Raw genomic sequence first — 25,711 nt, 5'->3', positions numbered from 1 at the left:
TGCGGGGCCTTCCTGCCCCCTCCCCCAGCCCTCCCAGGCCACTGCCCCTCCATCACTGGCAGCCTGGGGCACTGGCAGCCTTGGCCCAGCAGAGAGGACGGGTCACCGGGTGTGGTGAGAGGGGCCGTTCAGAGGCAACATCCTCTGAAGGGACCCCGACAAAGCAGCCGGTGAAAAGCCCCTTCCGGCCACTCTCGAGGGCCCTGGAGGGGACAGCACAGGGCCTGAGCTGAGACTCTGGGGCCCGGCTCTGGCCCGACGCCCCTGCAGCCATCCCAGGAACCCTCTGTACAGCTTCCTGGCGCCGGGGCCACCAGCACCTCAGCACTTCCTGCTGGGCCCTTGGAAACCAGGCAGAGCAGAGGTCACGGAGGCCCCGCGATGTGGCAGGGCCAGCCGCACTGCCCCAGCCAGGGTGGCCCTGGAGTGGTGTCGGCACAGCCCCTTCCAGGCTGCCCGAGACGCTGGCGAAACCTAGGTGCTCGGGGGTCATGCAGAGAGAGTGCCATGAGGTTGTTTGACTAAGGGGTGGGTTCAGGGAAACTGTTCTGTACCCCTGGTCTTGGGGACGTAGGATGCCCGAGAGCAGGAAGTAGGCTGACCTCACTCATAGGCTGATCTCTAGCGAGAGAGAGAGAGAGAGAGAGAGAGAGAGAGAGAGAGAGAGAGAGAGGGGGAGAGGGAGAGAGAGAGGGAGAGGAAGGGAGGGAGGAAGGGAGGGAAGGAAAGGAGGGAGGGAGGGAGGGAGGGAAGGAGAGAGGAAGAGAGAGAGGGAGGGAGGGAGAAAGAGAGGGAGAGGGAGGGAGAAAGAGAGGGAGAGAGAGACAGAGAGAGAAAGGGAGGGAGGGAGGAAGAGAGGAAGAGAGAGAGGGAGGGAGAAAGAGAGAGGGAGAGAGAGGGAGGGAGAAAGAGGGAGGGAGAGTGAGAGGGATGGAGAGGGAGAGAGGGAGGGAGAGTAAGAGAGGGAGGGAGAGATAGAGAGAGAGAGGGAGAGGGAGAGGGAGAGGGGAAGAGAGAGAGAGAGGGAGGGAGAGAGAGACGGGAGACGGAGAGGGAGAGAGAGAGGGAGAGAGGGAGAGGAAGGGAGGGAGGAAGGGAGGGAGGAAGGGAGGGAAGGAAAGGAGGGAGGGAGGGAAGGAGAGAGGAAGAGAGAGAGGGAGGGAGGGAGAAAGAGAGGGAGAGGGAGGGAGAAAGAGAGGGAGAGAGAGACAGAGAGAGAAAGGGAGGGAGGGAGGGAGGAAGAGAGGAAGAGAGAGAGGGAGGGAGAAAGAGAGAGGGAGAGAGAGGGAGGGAGAAAGAGGGAGGGAGAGTGAGAGGGATGGAGAGGGAGAGAGGGAGGGAGAGTAAGAGAGGGAGGGAGAGATAGATAGATAGATAGAGAGAGAGAGAGAGAGAGAGAGAGAGAGAGAGAGAGAGAGAGAGAGAGAGAGAGTTCGCCTGGCTTGGAGCTGAGGCGGCCCAGCTGATGCCCATGAGAGGCGTTCGAGGAGCCTCTTACCTCGGACACCCCGCGGCCTTGTGGGTAACAGGATTCGGTGGACCAGCTCCCCAAAGGCCCTGTCCATCTTCCCGCCAGTGCCTCTCTGCTGAGGGCGCAGCCCGGGACCGCGGCAGAAAAGCCCAGTGAACGCTAAGTCTCAGCATCGTTGTCGCCTTTGTCGTGCAGCCAGAAGCCAGGCTGACTGAGAGAAAGCCGAGGCTCCCTCGGGTCGCTCTTGGGGCCTGTGAACGAGTCCGTGAAATAATTCCAAAGCACCCGGGGCCGGGTCTGGGGGAGAGCCCCGTGTCACTCGCTCCCGCGCCCAGGGGAAGGGGTCTCTCTCGAAAGAGATTTGCATTGGCTTTAGTTGATTGCAATTACTCTGTCCTTCTCCGTGCTGAAAATAAAATGAAACTCTAACAAAGTTCCAGGTTTAATTGAAATTTCCTGGGATCTGTTATTACATCGCCGTGATTGTTCTGAGGCACTAATGAGGCTGTGTCGCTGATTATCCGAGTGTCGCTCCAGTCACTATTCCATTATTGCATTATTAATGATCAGAGGTGATTGTCACAACCCACAGCTTGAGCATCAAACAGCCAGAGACATGCGAGAGCGCCCAGCTGATGGCCAGATGGCCGGGTGAGGGGTGTGTGTGCGTGAGTGCGTGTGTGTGGCCGGGCGGGTACCTGAGCGGGAGGAGGAGGGGACGTGTGGATGTGAGTGTGGGGGACGGGGCTGCTGTGCCCTCTCAGTGGGCAGCTGGTTCCAACAGTCATTTGTATCACTTGTCATCCCGTTGCTCATTGATTCGCTCGAGCGGGCGCCAGTAACGTCTCCATTCATCCCTGTCATGTGCTAACAGGTTCCAACAGTCGGCAGTGCCCAAACCTGCTGCCTTGGAGAAAGCGCCAGAGGCATGTGCTAAGCAGACACAGATACTGCAGAATGAGTGGCGTCTTGGGGTGCGGTGAGCAGCCGAGGGGAAGGCAGGACCTGTATCTTCCCCCATGAGCCCAGACGCTGGAACGGGTTTCGGCTGGGGTCCTGGGGGAGGCAGCCACTGGGCAACGTGGGGGATTTATCTGGAGACAAGATGGGGGTCAGGCGGCCTCATCAGGACCCGCTCTCGACCTTTAGGTTTTCCCTTTCTTATGTGTGGGGAGGTGATGGGCCATACCTGGGGGTGCTCAGGGACTTACTCTGGCTCTGCACTCTGGGTTCACTCCAGGCAACACTCAGGGGGTGACCACGGGGGGGGGGGCAGGGAGAGGACCCAGGTTGGCGGTGTGCAAGGCAAGAATCGCCCTACCACTGTATGATCTCTCCGGCCCCCCGACCTTCAGCTGCTTAACCGGCCACTTGGAGGTACCCCTGGAAGAGAACCCACTTGCAGGAGCTGAGAAATAGTTTCCAGAAGCTGCCCGAGTTGCCCGGAACTGGTGATGGTGCAGAGAGATGGCGGCAAAGACAAGCAAAGGCTGGTGCCAGGGGTCTCTCTGAGGGGCCCAGACCCTTTTTCCAGGCCCCGCGGCCGGCCAGCAGCCTGGTCACCTGCCCCACATGCTGGTGTCCCAGCTTCTCCCCCCGGCCCCCCATCCTGCAGGGGCTCCTCTCCCCGGACACCCTGGAGCCCGCGTGCTCGCTGCCAGCTCCCTCTGCGAGATGCTCACGGGGCAGCTAGCCCACGAGGGGGACCCGGGGAACGGAAGGGGACCCAGCAGCGGGAGAGGAGGCGGTGACATTTGAACGCGTTTTTTTGTCACTGGAAAACTGGTCCCTGGGGCCCCTCCCCCGGGACGGGTGTGGGGGGGCCGGCTGGGGTTTCTCCAGCCCGTGGGGGGGCCCACCTGTTCTGTGAGCCCTGCTGCCTCCATGGCGCCGTCTCCATGGCGAGGAGGCGAGTGGCTGGGGGCTCTGCAGCCATGGTTTCCCTGGCAACCCGCGGGCGGCAGCCCACCCGGCCGGCACACGGCGGTGTGTCCCGCCACCGCTGTGCTGCGGAACTATTTCTTGGTGCTGGCTCCCGCGCCAGTCCCGCCCACGGTGCCCGCCCTGACCCACTCCAGCCCGGTGCAGGGGATGGGAGCAGGGGTGACTGGCCAGTCATGCTCAGGTGAGCCTTACTGGGCCACCTCCTCCTCCAGCCCTCCCAGCTCCTTCCACCCGGGGCTGTCAGCACTCAGGGTGCTGGTGAGCACAGTTATGAGAGTCCACCTCGGCCGTCCTTGGTCAATGAGGCAGTGGGTTCGTCAGAAGCTTATAAAGCCATCACGCCCTCCCCTAGGTGCCCCAGACACAGCGAGGCACAAACCCACATCAGCCCAGGGCTGTCTGGTCCCCAGTGGGCATGCGGGGCGGGGGTGAGGGAGGGACTGGGAGTCCCGACATGACGGCCCCCAGCAGCCCCCCGGGGGCCACACCTGTGTTTTTGTGCCTGGTGCCAGCTGTCTGCTGCCTGCTGGGTCTCCCGTAGGCGGGGGGCGGGCAGGCGTCACCCGGGGGTCTGTGGGATACTGCTGGGAGCCCAGAGACGCGACAGCAGCCCTGCCTGACCCTGGGCCTCACAGACCCTAAGGAGCCCTCGAGGCTGACGGTGGAGGGGGCCACCCGGGGGAGGAGTGTCTGTCGCCCCCACCCCCAACCCCGTCCTGAGCATGACGGCACTCGGACGCAGAGCCGTTGGGGGTAATGAGGCCCAGTCGGGCCCTGAGGTGGTCGCAGGAGAGATGGAGCACCCTCGTTTCTCTTTGCCTTGGGAGCACGGGCCAGCGGGCGGCCGTCACGAGCCGGGGTGCGAGCCCCAGCTGCTGCCCCGTCCCGGCCACGTCTCCAGGGCCCCGTGACGGCTGGCTCGGCTGGCAGCCTTCCCGAGTGCAGGCCACAGCACAGGGGAGAGTCGTGGGAAGGGGAGCCATGAATGAGACGGGGGGGTGGGGGGGGAAGCAGGTAGAGGGAGCGGGCCGGGGAGCCCAGGAAGGAGGTTGGGAAGTGCTGGGTGAGGGCCTCCATCTCCTGCCGCAATGCCAGAGCCGGAAGCCCTGACTCGGTGTGGCCGGGTGCCAGGAGGCGCGAAGGCCTCCCAGCACTGGCCTGGAGAGACGCTCCAGGGGCGTGCCCAGGCCCTGCCCGCAGGAGGCCCCATTCTGTCCTGGCACTGGGTGGTCCCCAGGAGTGACACACGAGCACAGAGACCCCGGCACCACAGGTTGTGGCCCCCCAAAGGACAAAGACCCCTCGCAGCCCCGCTGTCCCGAGGGGGACTGATGACACACGAGAGGAAACGGGTCTGGGCTGTCCCGGCACCTACAGGGGTGCCAGCCCCCCGGGGCCGCCTGGTAATGCGCAGGTGCCACACGCGTGAGTGGTCCAGGAGACTGGGGTCCAGGGACGGCCAGCACAGGTGATGAGCCGAGCAGCCACCTGCTGCCGGGATCGGGGGGTTCCCCCAGGTCTCGCCCGGGTTCCCAGGACAGACCTGTCCCACCAGCAGCAGCTTCCCGAGTCCCAGACGGAGTTTCCGGGCTCAGGGCTTGCACCTCAGCACCCCTGGGGCAGGGAGGGTTGGGCCGAGCAGGGTCCTTCCCAGGACGGGGAGGACGACCCAGACGCCCGGGGTGGATCCAGGCTCCACGGCACCCAGAAGATGAGGTCGGGGTGTCCCCAGACCCGGTCCCCGCTCCTGCAGCGGACTGCCCAGTCCAGCCCTGCCGGCAACGTGGGCCGGGCACCAGGCAGAAGGCCCTGGGGTGCCTCGTGCCCCACTGCCCACCCTGAACCGGATGCTCAGCGCCAAAGGAAAGATCTGGAAGCGTCTCCAGCCCTTGTCTTCTGCCCGTGACTCACCCCTTCTGCTCCGGCCTGGAAACGTGGAGTTGATTATGTTCTACGCTCAATCACCAGAAATAATCAATCTGTAATTAAGAGCGCCCCCCACCCTTTGCTCAAGCTTTCCTGGGGCTCTCGGGCCCTCGGCCTCCTCCCCCCCACGCCCCCCGCCACCCCCTCCCACCTGCTTTTCTAGCATGGAATTGTTTTAATGAGATTTCTCTGTTTCAAATGACCAGTTTGTAATAATTATATTTTGTGCGGCAATTGTGGTTTAAAAATGATTTAAAGCAAGGAAGGCGCTGGTTTATTAGGCATCAAATTTTCTGGGGTGAACTTTTAACTGGCAGCCGCTGCTATGTCTGCTGTGGGGGGCTGAGCCGTAGCCCTGAGAGCAGTGGGCGCCAGGGGCCAGGAGACACGGGGCCACCCAGTGACAGATGGGCTGAGAAATGCGTGGGGCGGGGAAGAGGGGCTGCCTCAGAGCAGGGGCAGGAAAGGGGGGTGCTGGGGGCCAAAGGATTTGACTTCCTGGGCGCCGGAGAGACAGTCCAGTGGGGCGGGCGCTTGCCTTGCACGTGGCCAACCAGGGTCGGATCCCCGGCAGCCTACAGGGTCCCCCCAGCCCACCTGAGTGCAAAGCCCAGAGTAACCCCTGAGCACGGCCAGGTGTGGCCCAACAAGAAAGACTAAACATGGAAGAACCTGACTGCTGATGGGAACCGCACCAGGTGGTCTTGGCAGTTTTGGAAGGAGTGTTGGGAGAGCCCGTGATGGAGGGGCCCTGTCCGGTGGAGCACTCCCGAGAGAGCCCGCGGTTCTCTGGCTGTGGGCAAGTGCCGACTGGTCCCTTCGCCCACCACCTCTGACAGCGCATGTGTGTGGGACCTGGCAGCTGTCACAGCCCCTGCTGAGAGAGGCAGGCCTGGACAGGTGACCGGGGGTGCCAGGGTCAGCGTCTGCGTTCCCTGCGTCATCTCGCCCTCGGCTGCCGTGAGTGGCAGGTCCCTGGAGAAAGCAGATGATGCCGGACGCCCATAAGCAGACGCTTCCTGTTTCCACACAGCATGGACTCTGGTCTGCAGTCGGGGCCAGGAGGCACACGAGGACGGAAGGGAAGGGTGGTTCGGGACCCTAGGGTAGGGGGCGTCCCTCCCAAGCACCGGGCATCGGGTGTCTGTGACCCGTCCAGCTCCTCCCTGGCTGTAGGCAAGGCTCAGCATTCAGCCCAGGGTGGGAGGGGTGGGGGGAGCTGCGTGTCACCCCGCCCCTCCCCTGCAGCCGCCCCTGCCTCCAGGGCTATCTGTCCATCGGGGGTCTCGGGGAAGGTCTCGCCCGCCTCCATTCACTCGGTGGGGGTTCGCCGTCTTCCTGGGGGGTGAGGATGTGGCGTGCCGCGTTTGGGCGCACAGCTGGGCCCCACCCTCGCTCTCTGGCCGCGCCCCAAGTGCGGGGGCTGGGTCCTGTCCTCTGTCACACGGAGCTGTCGCCACCCTGGGCCCCTCAGGACAGGGCCGGCCTGGGAGGCCGCAAGCTGGGCCAAGGCGCTGCCTCCCTGGGCGTCTCCCGGCTGGGGGGAGCAGGGGAGGGGGCACTGGGGGAGGAGCCGCAGGGCCCCGGGGGACCCAGGCTGTCAGCACGACACAGATGCAGGGAAGGCGCTGCCCCCGCCCCAGCCTGAACGGGCCTCCCCTGCCTCCCTCCTGAGGACGCAAACCGCCCTCTCGAGGGCGTGTGTTCGCCCACCTCAGCCTGTGCCACCCCCGTCCAAGTCAACCCCAGAGACCGGCCTCCTCCTTCCGCGAGACTCGGGAGCACCCTGTGGCTAACCCCGGCCCCGCCTGGCAGCCCTCCCAGCCCCCCACAGCCCAGGCACTTTGGGACTCAACAGTGACACCTTGGCACTGGCTGGCCACTGTCCACGCTGTGGTGCGCCCAGCTCTGGGCCAGACTCCCGTCCCGCCTGACCCTGGACCCCCGCTTTGCTCTCCCTGAACTCTCCCCCGCCCCACTGGCCCTCCAGACTCTCACCTGTGGTCAGCCCCCCAAAGAACCTCCTGGGCTCAGCAGGTCAGGCCCAAGGCCCCGTCACGGCTCTGCTCTGCTCCCTGTCCTCTCGGCCTGCACCCCGCCACCCCGCCCCCCACGAGGAACCACGCACCCCTCAGCTCCGCTCGAAGCAGCTTCTTCCTGCCCTGTGTGCGCTGTGCGGTGGCCGGCCTGCTGGGTCAAGATGCCAGCTACCCGGGTTTGCCCCGGGTGCCACAGGCGTCCAGCCCCCACCCGCCCCGGAACCTTCCTTCTCTCACTGCCTTCTCACTGGACCGGGCAGGGACTGTGATACCTCTGGAGTGCCATTTCACAGAGGGAAAAACTGAGGCTCGGAGAGAGGGTGACTGCTCTCATCTGTGCTTGAGCCCCGGGTTTGAGAGGATGAACTGAGCTGACCCACCGGCGGCTACCTCAGCCCCTCATGGATGCTCCTGCAGAAGGAACCAGCTCCCCCTGAGCCAACGGGGGAGTCGGGCAGAGCCGGCTCCTCCCGCCAGCCTGTGGGGGCTGCCGAGAGCGAGGCCGGGCCCCGCCCCCACCAGCCGGTGCTGAGTGACAGCGAGCCAGAGTATCTGGGTGGGCGGCGCTGTTCCAGGGCCCCCCGGGGACGCTGCACACTGGTTCGAGGCGGGGGCTGGAGCTGCCACACTCGAAAGCTCCAGGGAGTGGGTGTGGGGCGGGCAGGGGCGAGGTGCCAGCACGGGCCGACTGGCTCACCAGGGCACGCTGCTGGGACCTGCCTCTGCGGCCCCCGGGCAGGACCAAGCCGGCTTTGGCCAGTGCCCACCCCGCAGGGGGCGGGTGGGGCGAGATGGGGAGGAAGGAAACGCTGGGGCCGGGGCCCAGGAACCGGCACCACAGCCCCACGCTGTCTGGGGAGTGAGTGGGGGAGGGCCGGCTGCAGGGCTGGGGTGGGTGGGGCAGACGAGAGGCTGCCCCGCGGGACGCCCCAGGTGGGCCTGCGCCTGCTGACTCGGAGATTTCCCAGCCTCCCCTGCGGGAAGGCGCATCTGCCGGGGGTGTCCCCATAGGGGCCGCATTCCCCGGGCGCAGGACAGTCATAGGGCGAAGCCCCCGGGGGTCTCGGGAAGGGCCGAGGGGGGCACGACAGGGTGCTGTCACTGCTGGCCAGGCCCGGCGCCCAGCCAGGGCTGCTCGTCGATGCTGGGGGGGGGGCCCGGGGCCCCTCCTGGGGATACGGTGGGTCGATGCTCAGGCCGAGCCATGCGGGGCCGCCAGGTCTACGCCACGTGGCACTGGGGCTCTGCAGGGCGCACGGTGCCGGGCTCTGCAGGGTCCTTGGGCCCGTCTTGTGGCGCTGTCTCCCAGGGCCTAAAGCCGCCCAGACGCTGGGCTCACCGGCTGTCACAGCCCCTGTGGGCTGGGCTGAGGGCAGCTCGCAGGACTGCGGGGGGCGAAGGAGCGTGTTCCGGGGGGCAGGGGGCCGCGTGGGAAAGCCTGCGTCCCACGGGGCTCAGCATGGACGCTCTATCCCCCTGCTTCCCGGGAGCCGGACAGTGGGACAGCAGAGCAGGCCCGGCCCTACGCCGGGCCAGGGAGTGGCTCCCAGAACCCCTCCACCAAGGACCCAATCCCCAGCAGATGGGGCTTGAGTGGGGGGCAGGGGGGCACACGCTACTGCAGGAACCTGGGCTCCCCGCACCCCCGCCGCTACACCAGGAGGCCGGAGAGAACAAACACTCGCACCCCGTTTGCCGGCGGCCGGCCACAGCCCCGAGTGCCGAGGCATCTGCCGGGCCCCGAGAACAGGGCACGGGGAGCGGGGCCAGGCCCCACATCTGGCTGCCACAGCTCCAAGGAATTTGGAACCACGCGAACATTCTCCCGCCCCCCAGCCCTCCCCGCACAGGGGTGCCTCCTCTGCTGCCCGCACCCCTGCTCCATGTGAGGCCGTGTGGCGGGCCTGCAGTCACAACGGAGGATGCAGCTTTCGGGGGGATGGGGCTCTGTTGGGGTCACGACCCTTGGTTCCCTACGGGGCGCTCATCACAAAGGGGACCCCAGATGGCCTCTGACCGCTGCCTCGGTCAAGAGTCACTTCTGGCCTGGGCCAGGGGTGATGGCGGTGTGCAGAGGCGGGGCGGGGGGGGGGAGGGCGCTGGGGGAGCCCCCCTGAGGCGCTGCCCTGCCCCCCATCTGCAGGTCCTTCATGACCTTCTCATCACTCCAGACCCAGCTCTCGTTGCTGGGAAATAGGTGCTCACTCCAGCTGGGGGAGGCAGGAGGCTCGGGGCTGGCACCCCGGGGTGGATGGTGACCCCAAGATTAGCTGCCAAGGAGGAAGAATGAAAGCTGGACTCCTGGGAAGCCAGTGGGGTGGATGGGATTCAAGCAGAAGCCTGAAAATGAGGTGTGGTTCAGGTGGGGGCTCAACACTGGGCTTCCAGAAACTTCCAAGAGGAGGGCATGACCCGGCGCCCCTCTTGGGGGTCGTGTCCCCTTCTGTGCTAGCACCCCACTGCAAGAGTCGAGGCCCCAGTCATGGGGTGGGGAGGAGAATGCGGGCGTGTCCCCTGGGCGGGGACACGGCTGTGACAGCCCCAGGCCAGGAGAAGCAGGAAGATCCAAGGAGGGCACGTGACAGGGAAGGGGGTCTCCGAGCAAGGCCGCACAAGCAGGCCCGCTGCTAATTCTGTTTTAAATTTTCTGCCACACTCGGAGATGCTCAGGGCTTAGTCCTGGCTCTGCACTCAGGGCTCACTCCTGGTGAGCACGGGGGACTCTACGGGATGCGGGGGATCGAACCGCGTGCACAGGTGCTTGCCCTCCCGTGGGACTGTCACTCGGTCCCTCCACCTGCACCCTCCCCAGGAGCCCCCGTGCCCCAGCGGAAACGCGAGTTCCTGGCCAAGGCTCATTCTCACTTCCCGTTGGCCCCAGGGAACAGATGGGAGTTGGCACCGCCGCCCCCATTCCCCAGACGGTGAGTGGGGATGGCGCTGTGGGTGTCCAGAGGACGGCTCGGAGCGCCGTTAGCGGGAAGGACAGGCGGGCAGACGCTGTGTGGCCCGCGGGAGCACAGCAGGACAGAAGCGGTGTGGCCCAGCCCCTTCCTCAGAACCAGCCTGCTGTCACAGAAGGCCGTTAATTCAATTAATTATCCTTGTTCAGTAAGCTGTGTGTGGGGGGGGGGGTCCCTAGGGCCGCACACAAGATCCAGACAAGATGCAGGAGGGAGCCGTTAACTTCTGGGAAATTGCCATCCCCCATTTCTTCCCCCACCCCCCAATTAAGGCGCCTCCTCTTGCCTCCCCGGAAACAGTGCTCTTGCCAACGTCTGGGTCTGGCTAAAGTCCTGGTCCTTGGAGCAGCATCACTGGAACCCACAGACCCCAGAGGGGACAAGCCGGGGTCCTTCACAGGCTTCTGAGAGTGAGCGTGGGCGTCGCACCTCTGGTCGCCGACGTCAGACTGCGTGGCCCTGCGCGTGGCTCACGTGGGACTCGGCGCCCTCGGCTCCTGTGTCTGCTCCCCTCAGGCATGGTTTTGGTGAGCTGGGAAGTGCGGCATCATGGCCCTGGCGGCCCCTTCCCCTGCCGGGCCAGCCTGGTGATTTCTTCTCCGACAGAGCTGGCAACGGTCCCTCCCTCTCGCTCACCCTCTCGTCACCTTCGGGAGTGTTTCTTCTTCCCATCCCGGGTTTTTCTGACGGCAGACTGACAGCTCCCGGCGACCCCAGCCTCGGAGACGGCAGACGCTGGGGGAGTCCGGCCCTCCCTGGCCTCCGCCCGCCCGCCCCCGCACATTCGCGTGTCACCGAGGCTGCTCCTGTCTGCGTGAGCTGCGTGCCGGGCTGATGGATGAGGCCACATCCCCGGGTGCCGAGCGCTCGGGAACCAGGGGACAGTTGCTGGGCTCGGCTGAGTTATGGACTAGCTAATGAGGCCCCTCCTGCCACGGCAAACCTCCTCTGACCTCATTTTACCCCATTCCCAACTCCCTTTTAAGCCAGGACCGGTTCTCGTGACCCTCTGTACCTGTCGGCTGTTCTCTGAAGAGATTTCCAGAGAAGGAGACAAATTAGCATTTCCTGTCATCTCTATTTCCAAGATGAAGCAACCACAGTCAGTCAAGGCAGTGAGCGCTCCATTAATGTGAAATCGCTTGGTTGGAGCATCTCTCTGGCCACCTCGAAATGCGACTGTCTCATTTATTCCCGGGCAGCAGATATGCTCAGGGTCCATTTGTGGTGCTGGCGATTGAACCCAGGTTGACCACATGCAAGGCAAACACCTTCCCTGCTGTCCTGCCTCTTCAACCCACATCTGTACATCTTAAAGACTTGCTTCATTAGTTTTTGTTTTGTGATGGTGATCGGGGGACCACATGGGATGCCGGGGATTGAATTGGGGTTAGCCGCAAGCAAGGCAAGCGCCCTACCCATTGTGCTATCTTCCTGGCCCTCAGGATCAAGGTTCTCGAACCGTCCTCAAGACCACCCCATCTTCCCCCAACCTAACCTCCCACTGCCTCAGCTCCCAACCTCCACGTTGTTTGAAGAACAAGCCCTGCCCGCAGGCCTCTCCCCGCACCCTTTCCTGGGGCCGAACACCTTCCCAGCTCTGCACATGTTCTTCCTTCCTCGCCTCCTCCACATCTCCAATCCACCTTCTCTGCTCCCAAGTCTCTTGCCCCTTCTCCTCTTTGCACTATCCTCATGAGCGCACACACCATGCGTCTGGGGGCCGTGGTCTCCGCCTCTCCTCGCCAGAACGATTCTGCTGCCAGGACAGGTTTCGGAGTGTTTGTTCCGGGAAGTTTCCCCCAGGGCTCCAATATTGTCTGCCTTGCAAATCACATTTGTTGAAGCCTTGACTCAAAAAAGCCCGGGTGGTTAGGGAGCATATTAACATTCTGAATTTGCGTAGAATTGAGATTTGGGGAGGCAGAAAACACTTTCTAATTTGAGATCATCTAATCGGGTTTCCTCGAAGATGACATTTTATACCGGCGCGTGTCATCTCTGTTCCTGGTTTTCATCGCCGAGGCCTTCGGGTGGCTGATCTGCTCAGTGACAAGGAACGCCAGGGGCTTCGAGGGACATCGGGGGCACCGCCGGCAGATTACGGACGTCGGGCGTGTATTTAAAGATGCGCGATGCTCTTTCTTCCAGGGAGAAGCGTAAACTGAAAGTGGCCCCCGTGAGAACGCTAATAGATTTGCATGCGATGGAACTTTCCAGATGAAGAACTTCAAAATTCCACAGAGGGTCTCAGGCATGGGAGTTGGGGGTGGGGGGTGCACAGGTGTGCTCATTCTTAGAGCCACCCCCGACCCCCCGAGGGTGCGGGTGGGTCACCTGGGGAGGGCACAGCCGGTGGAAGCATCTAGAAACACCGGATGCTTATGGGGAGCAGGAGCCGGGTATTGGCTTCCCCGCCCCCACGGCACCCACCGGCATCCTGGCCCGTGACTGGGCTCCTAGAGGCGGCCATGGATGCAGATACGCAGGTGGGCACCAGCCTGGGTAGGAAGAGGCGGTCAGCACCTCCCGGTACTGCCGAGGTGCCGAGGTGGGAGGGAGTCAGGTCCCCTCTGAGGGGGTCTGTCCCACTCTGGCTGTTTCCTGGGAAACTGAGCCACATGGCCCCTTGGGGGCTTTGGGTCAAAGGCGTTGCCCTGCCACCATCCCCAGGCTTCTGGGCAAGTGTCCCTGGGGATCACTGGCCTGGGCAGGGGTAGACAGGGGCCTCGAGGGAAAGACTGGACACATCAGCTGGTCAGCGGGAGATCAATCACCCCTGGAAGGTTTGAGGGGGCCACTGGGGGTGGGAGGGAGGGGGTGTTGAAGAGGAATTTTCTCCTTGAAAACCAGTGCAGGGTGAGGTTCTGTGTGGGAGGGTGGGAGATAGGGTGGTGGGAGACACTCATCGTGTGGTCAGCCCTAGTGTAACCCCCAGGACTGCACAGGGTCCCCAGCGCCGCTGGCAGGATTCCTGAGCACAGAGCTAGGAGTAAGCTCCAAGGTACCCAAAAGAAGAATAAAGAGACCAGAGTGGGGATGAGAGAATAGAGAGGTTACGGCTCTTGCCTTGCGTGTGGCCAGCTTTGTATATGGTCTCAAGACCCCCCTGGAATGGCCCCATGTACCTCCATATATGACCCAATTTCCACCCCCCCCACACACACTAATAAATAGCACTGTAGTCCTGTTGTCCCGATGTTCATCAATTTGCTCCAGCGGGCACCAGTAACATCTCCATTGTGAGACTTGTTACTATTTTTGGCATACAGAATACGCCACGGGGAGCTTGTCAGGCTCTGCCGACTAGTAAATAAAAGAACAGAAAGCCAAAATGCTTCTCAGGGCCCACCCTGGGGTCCCTTTGTTCAAGGAGAGACACATTCGGGAGGAATTTGTCTGGACACATCATTCCTCTCTCTTGACTGGAAACGACGCCCAGACCCTCCAGGGGGGCTGTTGGAAGGAATTTTCTGGAAGCTCAGGGGCCTGTCTCAGATCGAGCAGGCATCTTCCCCCGGGTCTTCCTGCCTGCCTGGGGTCGGCTTCCCCTCACCCACCCCCGCGGCACGGGAAGACGTAGCTGGAACCGAGTTCAAACGAGGCCTCAGGAGGAGGGGCAGGCAGATGTGTCGGGGGAACTCGGGGACAAGAAGCTCTGCTCGCCGTCTCGTCCCCGCACAGTCCCCCGGGCCTCCGGGCCTGTGATGCCCACCACCGGGCCCCCGGGTCACCTGTGACTCAGTGCTCAGGGCAGTCTCCTCGCTCACGTCTTCCCCTGCAGAGCCCTTTCCCATGGGGAGCGGCCGGCCACCGTCTGCTGGGAAGACGCAGACGCCACCTTCTTACCCGAGCCCCGGGGATGGCCCGCGGTCCCCACGAGAGATGGGGCCTGCCATGACCGTCACCGGCGGTTCTGCTCTTTCTAGATGCAGGAGCAGGTGCTGAGGACACCCTCAGCCACAGCTTCGGCTGGTTCAGGCCTCCCCCTCCTCACGCACCCCCAATCAGAGTGGAGGGTTGGGCACCCCTGTGGCCTCACCCAGGGCGAGACCCCAAAGAGCGGGCTTTGTTGGTGGGGGTGCCACAGTCTGGCTTTCCTGGCACCCACCGACACATCCCTCAATGGGCCATTGTAGCTCCCCAAAGCTCTGGGACAAAAATGTGAAGAATGTCAGGGCCCAAGGCCTCTTCTTCCCTGAGATTTGCATGAACACTTTTGTTTGCTTATTTCTCCTGTTGCCTCAAATTAGAAGTGAAAACCAGAACAAAGAAACAAGAGACATTCCTCAGGATGGAATTACCTACGTAGCCTTGGGGGGTTGATCTTGCCAGAACGGTTTGGAGCCTGTTAGGCTGTGGGGACCCATCAAATACCCTGTTTCCCTTTCATCTGAGGCTTCCCAGCTCCCGGCCTTCCTGGGGCTGGCCATGGGTGGGACAGTCGGACCCAGGAAGTCCTGGCTGGGTCCGGGCCAGGGGTGATGCTGGAGGTGACACCCAGCCCAGCTGCTGGGGCAGGGTCGGAGGGGCGAGGTCAGTGGGGTAGGGGCGTCCTGTCCATCTCTCTGTCCCGAGACCACTTCTACTATTCACTGCTTGGGGGTTGGGGTGGGGGTCGAGTTCAGCTCCCCAAACCTCTGGCCCCTCCCACGTAACTGAAGATCAAAACAAGGGCCCGTTTATTCCCCTGCGGGACACTGACTGAGGTCATGGCCATCAAAGCCTGGGCAGTGACAAGTGACCTTCAGAAAGGGCCTCCAAGGCAGCTGGTCGTGCGCATGAGCTGCGTGCTGAGTTCAGCGGGTGTGTGTCTGCATGGTGTGTGTGTGTGTGTGTGTGTGTGTGTGTGTGATGTATGTGTGGTGCTGTGTGTGATGGGGTGAGTGGGGGATGTGCCTGGTGTGTGTATGGTAAATAACGGTGTATGTATGGGTATGCCTGCAGTGATATGTTATGTGTATGTTGTGTGGTGATATGGTATTGTTGTGTATGTCATATGTATGTTATGTGTGTGGTGATATGGTATGTGGTGTGAATGTTATGTGTGTGGTGATGTGGTATGTAGTGTGTATGTTATGTGTGTAATAATATATGTGTAGTGTGTGTGGTGATATGGTATGTGGTGTGTATGTTATATATATGTTATGTGTGTGGTGGTATGGTATGTGGTATATATGTTATGTGCGTGGTGATATGGTATATGGTGTGTATGTTATGTGTATGTTATATGTGTGATGATATGGTATGTGGTGTGTATGTTATATGTGCGGTGATATGGTATGTGGTCTGTATATTCTGTGTGTGGAGATATGGTATGTGGTGTGTATGTTGTATGCGTGGTGATATGGTATTAGTGTGTATGTTATGTGTGTCATGTGTGTATACAGTGCATGTGCATGTGTCTGTGGTGCGTCTGGGGTGTGTAGTGTATGTATGAGTGCTTGTGTGTGCGTGATGTGCCTGGATGTGTGGCATGTGGCATGTGTGGGCGCAGGTGGAGGTGTGATGTGTGTGTTTGCCTGGCTCAATGCGCCCGTATGGGTGTTCCGTTGCGGTGGTGACAGCTCTGGCTTCCGGGTCACCACTGCCCTGGGTCCTGCACACGGCTGCCCCAGCGGCCCGTGGAGTGGCTCCGATACCGTCTGGGAAACTGGGGGGAGGGGGCGGCCAGGCAGGCCCTGAGCCCAGAGGGGAACGTGAGAGGCAGAGAGAAACCCTGTCAGAGGCAGGGGCTATGTCTGCAAGGGCCACGCAGGAGGCGCCCGCCACACCACAGGCCTCCTCTGACCCGGGTCCACACCTGCCCTGCCAAGACCTGCATCAGCGAGCAGCGCTGCCCCGGGAACAGGGTCCTTCCACTGGGTCTCTCTAGGACCCTCCGCAGCACCACATTCTCCAGACGCCCGGGGCACTTCAGCTTGACGCCCTCGCTCTGAGTCTCCTGGGGACACTGAAAGGCCAAGGCAGATAAACCAGCATCTGGAGTTTCCAGAAAGAGAGGGAGAGGCCGGGGAGCCGAGGCAGCGCTAGACCTCCCAGACAGGGTTCTGGGGCTGACCTAGCCTTGCTGCAAAGCTGTCACCCGCCCGGGCCCCCTTAGCCGCTGTGGCCCCCCAGGAAGAGCGGCCATCCCGTCTCTGCCCCGCACTGTCAGGAGCCCCATGCTCGGGAGGTTCTGCCCATCTCTGCTTCTCTAGCACCAGGCCTGGCCCATCCCCCACCCGTACCAAACAGTGGACACATCGCAGGGCACTCTGCAGGAAGCAGTGGACACACCCCGGGCGGCCGGTGACAGCAGGGGACAGCATGCACGGGGGAAGCAGAGCAGCTCTTAGCCACGAGGCTGGTGAGAAAAACCGAGGCTGTGCCACGTGAAGGCCCCCGGGACCAAACTGCCTGGGCATTAAGGTTGGAATGACAACAAAGTGACACACGTGCCGACTTTCTCAAACCACGCGAGGAAAGAGAAGCTGAAACGCAGGGCAATGTTCCTCCCAGCTAATACCTCCAGGTCTCCCAGTACAAACACGCATTCCTTTTAATAACAGACACAAAGCAACAAAAACGGTCGTTCTGAGCAGAGGCGATAAAGGAGCTCCTCTTTGTGCTACGGCGCCACGGTTTCCCTGAGTATTAATATTCACGTCTGAGGTGCAGAGTGCGTGCGCCCCACCTGCCGGCAGAGTGCCCACTCCCCCCACCCCACACACTGTCCCGGGGGCCCTTCTTGCCCTTGCCCTCCTTGGCAGTCTCCGCTTTGCTGGCAGAAGCTGTTCTCAGTGGCCCCTGTCTGTTCCTTCCCGTCCTTGCTTTAGACCCCACCCGTGAGTCTTTGCCAGGTGTGCCCCCCGCAGGAAAAGCGTTCTGTCTTTTTCTGCGGGGAAAAGACATGAGTGAGATCTGTCCCCCCGCCTTCTGACTCTTCTTTCTCTTACCAAGATCTCTTCCTGTTCCACCCACTCCGCTTCTTTTTTTTTTTTTTTGGGGGGGTCACACCCGGCGATGCACAGGGGCTACTCCTGGCTTTGCACTCAGGAATTACCCCTGGCGGTGCTAGGGGACCATATGGGATGCTGGGATTCTAACCCGGGTCGGCCGAGTGCAAGGCAAATGCCCTACCCGCTGTGCTATTGCTCCAGCCCCCCCACTCCGCTTCTTGAAGCTGAGTCCTCCTTCTCCGATGTCTCTGGGTCCCGGTTTCTCCATCCTCTCATCTCCTGGCAGGGCCCCGGGGCTTTTCCCAAAGCCTGGCTACTGTATTTGGCTCCGCCAGGAACTTAGCTGGGTCACTATCTTTACAGGTGGAATTGTTTTCTTTTCCTCATGTTTGTCTTAAGGGTAGATGCCGAGAAGTGGAACTGCTAGGTATAAGGGAGCTGTGACGTTTCCTCGGACCAAATAAGTGGTGACCACTTGGGACCGAATGGCAACCAGCGGCGGAGATAGCGACGTTTGCGGGAGACAGGTGTGGTGGCCCGTCCGGCTGGCCACCAGGCTGCATTCCGAGCTTCCTCACGTCCATCCCCTACAGATAACAGAAGGCCAGACCACACGCACCTGTCCCACTGGTCTCTGTTCCCTTTTCCCGCCCAAGACAACTTAAAATCCCGCTTAGCCTCTCCCAGGGCGCGGCTCTCCCCCAGCCTCGCCGGGGCGGTAGGGTGCTCTTGGGAGCGCACCCCAATGACATTCTACTTCTTCACTGCCCCCATCTCCGTCCCTTTGTCTCCAGCCTATCAGGAGCTCCACTCTTACTTTTCGGAGAAGTCTCTACTTTGCTCTCCGGAGAGGCTAGACCGGACAACGTTCCCAGCTGTGGAATGAAGGAGCTCTGTCTTCCCGCCCACGTTGCTGGTTCCCTGTATTCCGTTCTCACTGGACAGACATGGCCATCTTTGCCTTTTGGATCAGCATTTCCCTGGCTATCTGTGAGTGTTGGAATATTTCCCCTTTTCCAGCTGCCTTCTGGAGTTTTGTCATAGAAACCTTTTGTCACAGAAACCTAGCTGATCTTTGACCCGCAGATCTAAGGTGCTAGCCAGGCTTGATTTGACATTGTAGATTCCAGGCTCTGGCCCAGCCTAGTCTTTGGGATGTAAATCCGAGTGCTTTCAGCCCAAAGAAGGCTTCGGGTTTTGTTTTTGTATCTCCTTTGGGGGGGGGGGCCTAGATTAAGGGCCTGCAGATAGGAGAGAATTATGTTGCCTCAATGTGCTTCCTGTAAGATCTTTTGGTGCCTTTGGTGATGTCAATGTATTGCGCCCTTTGGAAGGGCCATGATCAATAAAAGGGGTTCGGAGAGAAGGTGAGGGGGCGGAAAGTGTATAGAGGCGGAAAGTGTATAGAGGTGGAAAGTGTATAGAGGCGGAAAGGTGTAGAGAGGACGGAGAGTGTATAGCGGAAGACTGGAATAAACTGCAAGTGAGACCAACCATCATGGCTCTGTTCCTTCCTTCTCCTGCCACATCATCGCCATCAAACTCCCCGGGGTGGGGGAGACGGCCGGAGGCTACCGAACTCGGGTGGCAGGAGAGACAGCTGCTGCCCTAGGCCCTGTGCCTGGCTCGGTGCGGTGAGGCATCCCTTTCCTCGCCCGCGCCTTTTCTTTTTATTTTTATACATGCGAGGATGAACGCTTTTCCTGCGGGGGCACACCTGGCGATGCTCGGGATGACTCCTGGCTCCGCACTCAGGAATCGCTCCTGGAGATCCTATAGGACGCATGCCTGAGTGCAAGGTAAGAGCTTTCCCCTGGAAGTACGGCCGTAAGAGGAACACTCTAACGCCAGCTGTGGGGCTTCCCTGAGGAAGTGTCTGTCCAGCCCCCTGCGTGCTGGCGGCTCATGGTCCTTCCTCGAGCTCTGTCGGTGCTTTGTGTCTTGGCCACTATGGGGGCTTCTCAGGCCTTTCCTAGTTCACGTTTCCAGGCTGAAGCATCTTGCCTGTCTGGCGCTGCTCAACCCTCACTAGCAGGGTCTCAGGGTCTCTGTTCAGAGGCCTGGGCCCCCCTGAGGCTGGGGGACGGCCAGAGCGAGCGTCTAACACATGGCCCTGTTTCAGAAACCCTCTTGGTGGTCGTGAGGATTCCTGCATGGGGCCCGCAGGAATGAGGCCCTCCTGTGTGTGACATTGTCCTCCCGGACCGGACGTGAGTGGCCAGAGCACGTGTGTCTCGGCCCGGCAGCCTGTTTGACAAAGCTTCTCCCACGCTGTGAACACGGCGGCGGAGACGCAGGCTGGGCCACGTCCTGCCGGGAGACACAGAGGCTCGCGATGGGGCGGCATCTCGCGGGCAGGATAGCTGTGAGTCACCGGGCACCAGCCCCTGCCCCGCCGGCTGGCCCTGCCCGTCAGTGCGACCCTTGCGCTGACTCAGTGCAGTGGTGGGGTGTGTCCCAGGTGGACAGGCCAGCGGGGCCTCCTGAGAACCCTTCTGGGGAGCATCAGACACGTGTCCCCCTCCTACGAAGCACAGTGAGTGGTGATCAGGGAGGAAGGCCTCAGAAACGCCTCCATGCGAGGACTGGGCAGCGATGGGGCAAACACCCGCATCTCTGGCATCTCTGATCCAATCACAACGGGCCGAGGAACCAGCGAGCAACTGTGCCGTGGGCCTCACTGTCCCATGCCCGAGTGGAGAAACTGACTCAGCAACTGCGCTGACTCATACAGGTAGGGAAGGGTCAGGGAACGGGGGCCAGACCTGACGTTTGCCCTGACCACACGCTTAGCTGGAGGCAACCTGGAGCTCCCACCAGGAGTCAGAGGGGCCGGGGAGACTGGCTCACTGAGAGCGAGAGCTGCAGAGAGAGACCCTTAGCACCCCAAGTCTCAGCCCCCAGCTCCCCTTCCACACTCAGAGCAGACCAGAAAAAAGACCGGCGGAGCATGGGAGAGTGCCCTCCCCCACCAACACTTGCTTTCGTCCCCCACTTCCCTTGGTTTGGGGTTTTGCTCTTGCAGTGACCAGGGGGCCTCACACCTTGGGCTTCTGGGCTGGCACGCCTGGTTGAGGTGGTCCCTGCCCCTTCACTGGGATGCCTCAGAAATCACACGCATGACTTTCGTAGCACTTGGGACCCCAAGAGTAGGACCACCGGGGCTGTGCTCAGCGCCTGTGGGCGGTGCCAGGGATCAAACTCGGGGACTTATGCTCGCAAGGCAGGGTCTTTGCCACAGAGCTATCCCTGGCCCTGAGAACTGTTTGACGGCCGGAGAGTGAACAACCTGCTCTAAAGGCGAGGCCTAGGCCGTGCCTCAGTCCGGGGGATCTGGTCGGTCTGCGCCCCACGTCCACCTCAATGGGTCTGTCTGGCCCTGGATGTCTCCTTTGTGCAGGAAGAGGCCGACACCCGAATGCATTCTTCCCCCACCCCCATCTCTCCCAAACTCCTGGTCTCCTCTCTGCAGCCCCGACAGAACACCGTCTTTTCAGTCTGCGAGCATTTAAAGCCTGCCAGAACCTGAAAGGAGGCTGCTCTGCAGAAATCAAAACAGAACCAGCAATTTAAATGCCCAAAAAAAGCACCAAAAGGCTGATAATGAAACGCGGCAGTTCTGGTTTTCCAGAGATTTCAGTCCTGTTCCCCAGGGGACACCACTGTGATGCGGATCGATTTATCCTGGTAATTACTCTTGTATCTCTAAGTACTATGTTTTTACGGATAGTTCCTGATTTATGGACTTTACACATTATCTATCGATTCCCCGATTGTGGCAGGATGTTTAACTTCTCCATCCCCGCCCCGCCTTCTCCCACCCCCCACGAGCACTGTTTTTGGGGGCAAAATCAATAAATAACGTGTCTTGCCTTGTTTATGGACGTACCGTTTAAAGCCTCATCAAGTCAGTTATAGGCCCCTTTCATGGAATTCCTTTCATCACCTGTTCCTCCATCACTCATTCCTGTCCCGTAGCCTTACATTATTTGTCTTTATGGGACTCGTTATTTTTTTTTCCAAATGTTCCATCACACCAATAAATTATTCAATCAGCCCCTATTTCGTTTCTGCAAAGAAGCCACCTTTGTTTTGTAGAGTCCTCCGCCCTCCAGGTCGCCGCTGAAGGGGGTTCTGCGTGGAGCAAGGGGAGCCATCCATCACGGCTTCGCCCCCAGATGCTGCCCACGCGGAGGCGGCCTTTTTGCTCGTTTTCCTGTCTCTCACTCCATTTCGAGGAGCGCGTGCTCCTCCGAGGACATTCCCAAGAAGAAGTGCATGAAAGATACATTAGCTGAGTCCTGTTGCCCGAGAAATCTATTTGCTCTGCAGTTGTACTCAATTAGAAATGGGATTCAGGACCGGGGAGATGGTGTTCACAGCTGGCGCGTGCGGGAGCCCCAGGTTTGATCCCCGGCAACGCACGGTCCCTGAGCACTGCCAGGTGCGAGCCTTGCGCAGGGAGGAGGGAGCAGTCACACCCACACACTGCCTTCCCCACCCCCTCGCCATCTCATGAACAGAGACTATAAACTAAAGCTCCCGAAAGAGAGCGACGCAGAATCTCCCCACCCCGAGCCAGACTGTCTTCACCAGGGCACCTTGGAGGGGGGCGGGTTGAATTTCCCAGCCAGACCCCCGGCAGCTGAAAACGCCCAGAACCCAGCCACAGCCATGCTCAAGGCCACTCTCCACATGCTCAAAAGAGCCTCATGCATGAAGGAACCGGCAGAGGAACCCAGGTGTGCGGAACCCGGGGCTGAGATCTCCAAGCTTGCTTGGATCAGGATTGGGCCTCCTCCCTCCAGATTCCCCATTTTCCAGTAGCTTGGCAGCCACACCCACAAACTGCTCCCGCCCCCTCCCACTCCACACTCCATGTAATCTCATCAACGGCCGGACCCAGAGACTATAAAATAAAGCTCCCGGAAGAGAGCGACACAGAAACCCACTTTCACTCCGGGTTTTTGCAATGACAACTGTGCTCGGAAGCACGCGTGATGGCAGCTCACAGCACTGTCTTCCTTTGTGGTTTGGGGGGGCACACCCAGATGTGCTCAGGATTTGCTCTGCGCTCAGGAATCACTCCTGGCGGGCTCAGGAGATGACTTGGGGTCCCGGGGATTGAACCCAGATCAGCCTCATGCAGGGCAAGTGCCCTCCCTGCTGTCCTACTGCTCGGGTTCTGCGCTGTCTCCTTGAAACACAAGGATCATGGTGGGTGGGAGGTGGGGTTGGTTCTGACTTGGCCAGGACTCTCCCCGTGCCCTCCTGCCCTTTCCTCCCACATCCTATCTTTGAAACTTGGGGTACTTGACACTCACTCATTTTCTTCTCTTTAAAAAAACATTGTTTTGGGGCTGGAGCGATAGCACAGCTGGTAGGGCCTTTGCCTTGCACGCAGCCGACCCGGGTTCGATTCCCAGCATCCCATATGCTCCCCTGAGCACCGCCAGGAGTGATTCCTGAGTGCAAGCCAGGAGTAACCCCTGTGCATCACTGGATGTGACCCAAAAAGCAAAAAAAAAAAATTTGTTTTAGGGGGAACACTTGTCTTATAAACTGTTATTAGTAGGATTTCAGACCTGAACTAATCCACCCGCTTCTACTTCCTCCCATCAAGGTCCCAGGGTCCCTTGCCCACCCCCTTGGTAAGCGTCCTGCCAAAGATCAGTCCCCAATTTCTGCTGCCTTGGGTACTTGTCACTCCCCGACTCTGTGCCTTCAAATCCGCCTATGAGAGGGATCGTCCCTGTCTGTCCCTCTCCTGCTTCACTTCACTCGGCATCAATCTCTCCAGCTCTACCCCCGTGGCAGCAAATTTCAAGACTTCATTTTCCTTCCTGCTGAGTATTCCATTGTGCCTGTGTGCCGCTGTTTCCTCGGGCGTTTGGGCCGCTTCCAGGTCTGGGCCGTTGCGCAGAGCGCGTCATTCATTTCTTGAGCACCCCACAGAAACGTGGCACCGGAAGAGTCTCTCCACGCTGGGAAGCTCTGTCCTGTGTTGGAAGGATCTCCCTCCCTCTCTTTTCTCTCTGGAATTCTTTGAAGCCGCCTGCACTGACCTTCAACTTCTTTCATCCCTTCTTTTTTTGTTTCCTCTGGTGGTTTTTCCCGCTGTTGTTCACTTTCAAGGTTTCTCTGACCTTCTCTTCTTGACTTTCTCTTTAATTGGGAAAGTTTAGAAAAATCTTACTCATGTATGTGTATTTCTTTCCAGAGGTCCTCTGTGTTTTCATAGCATGCATCTTGTCCTATGCATGTACACTGTATGTGTAGGTGCATGTATGTTTTACGTATACAATATCCTAACTTTGCTGAGAATCTGATTATGGATTTTTTTTTTTTTTGCTTTTTGGGTCACACCTGGGGATGCACAGGGGTTACACCTGGCTCTGCACTCAGGAATTACTCCTGGCGGTGCTCAGGGGACCATATGGGATGCTGGGATTTGAACCCGGGTCGGCCGCGTGCAAGGCAAACACCCTACCCACTGTGCTATTGCTCCAGCCCCTGATTATGGAATTTTTAGGGTTTCTTTCTTGGGCTACACCCAGAGGTGCCCAGGAATCACTCCAATGAGGCTCAGGGTGATAGGAGCACCAGGGATTGAATTGGGGTGGCCACACGCAAGGCAAGCACCCTACCTGCAGAACAAAATTGCTTCGACCCCATTATTTATTTTAATTTCAGGGGAGGCCTCCCAAGCATTGCTCAGGGATCCCTCTAGCATTGTCCAGCCAACCCAGTCAGTGGTTCAGTGCAAGGACCCGAGGGTGTGTTCTTGGGGGCACCAAGGCGGCACCCAGGCTTGCTCAGGATGGTGTGTGGGCTGGAGGGGATATCCTAACCCAGCACAATCTACTGGGTTCATCTGCTTTCTTTTTTTTCTTTTTGCATTAGACCTGGCGATGCACAGGGGTTACTTCTGGTTCATGCACTCAGGGATTACTCTTGGCGGTGCTCGGGAGACCATATGGGATTCTGGGAATCGAATCTGGGTCAGCCGCGTGCAAGGCAAACCCCCTACCCGCTGTGCTATTGCTCCAGCTCCTCATCTTTATATATTATCTTCTGGGGCCTGAATTATCTTCTTCTGGAATCCATGTTCCTCTTTGTTTTTCCCCTTTGAAGGCCACACCTAGCGGTGCTCAAGGCTGACTCCTGGATCAATGCTCAGGGTTCATGCCTGGCAGAGCTCAGGGGATCACATGGTGCTGGGGATCAAATTGGAGTCAGTCACATGCAAGGTAAGTGCCTTAGCTCTGTACTATCTCTCCACCCTCAAACCCTCAACTTGTGTCGCTGTTACGTCTCAGGGGTAGAAACAGGACTGGTGAAGAATTTCAGCCTACACTGCCATGGCCATGGCCGCTTGATTTGGCACGAGAGTTTCCCATCAGCCTTTTTGATTCTTGCCCCACACATCACTCCCTCTCCTCTCTGAGACCCACAGGTTTCTGGGGCCCCTGGGTGCCCTCTGGACTCTCCTACTCCCCTTCTCCATCCCTGACCTTTTCACCGTTGCTGTCTTTAAGGTATGTACAAGGTGTCCCCACTCACTGATACAGCCTCTCTCTCTAGTTCTTTGTCTCCTCTCCTGTTAGTATGATACTTCATTACCAATCCAGAGCATGCATTTGTTACATAAAACACCTCCTCAGGGGCTGGAGAGAGAGTACAGCAGATAGGGCGCTTGTCTTGCACACAGCAGACTCAAGTTCGAATCCCAGAGCCCCATATAACCTCTTGTCCCTGGCATTCGCTCATCACAGGCAAGTTGGCCTCCTTTCCCGCCTCCTCTTCTGGGACTTAGTGATTGTCACCTTTGTCTGACCTTCCGAGGGTTTCTCTTCATCTCAGGGACCCATTTAGAGACTTTCTGGGTCACTGGCAGGGAGCTCGTGAGGACGGGGAAATCGCCAGCCCCACCGGAATCATCCCGAGAATTGGATTCAAGTGATTTGATTGCACCTTTGGGTCTGGGAAGAAAAGTGGTTCCACGTACTTTGGCCCAGTTTGAGTCCCAGCTCCTGGGTAATTTGGGGGCCCCGCCTGGGGGAGCCGCCCCCACGGCTGCTTGCTTAGACGCAGCAGCGGCTGCTGAAGGTACAGCTTTAGCTCCTCACCAGTTTCCTTACTGATCATGGACCCAGTCTGAATTTTAAATCTCTTCTGAGTAAGTTTTACTAAGTTATTTTTTCCTAGAAAATCGTGTGCTTTATTTGTGGTTCTGAGTGTATTTATAAAGAGATAATCACATTATCTCCTGACTTTAAAATTCTCTACTGTGTCTAGAGTTATAGCTCTTTTATCTAGCTTAATGCTGTTTAAATGCCATTCTGTCTCTGTCTTCCTCTCACTTTGCGTCTCAGGACTGGCAGAGTTCTCTTTTTTTCCTGTTTTTAATTCAGAAAAGACTTTATT

The sequence above is a fragment of the Sorex araneus genome, chromosome 3, assembly GCF_027595985.1.
Source record: "Sorex araneus isolate mSorAra2 chromosome 3, mSorAra2.pri, whole genome shotgun sequence".
NCBI classification, from domain to species: Eukaryota; Metazoa; Chordata; class Mammalia; order Eulipotyphla; family Soricidae; genus Sorex; species Sorex araneus.
This window is presented reverse-complemented; position numbering follows the sequence as displayed.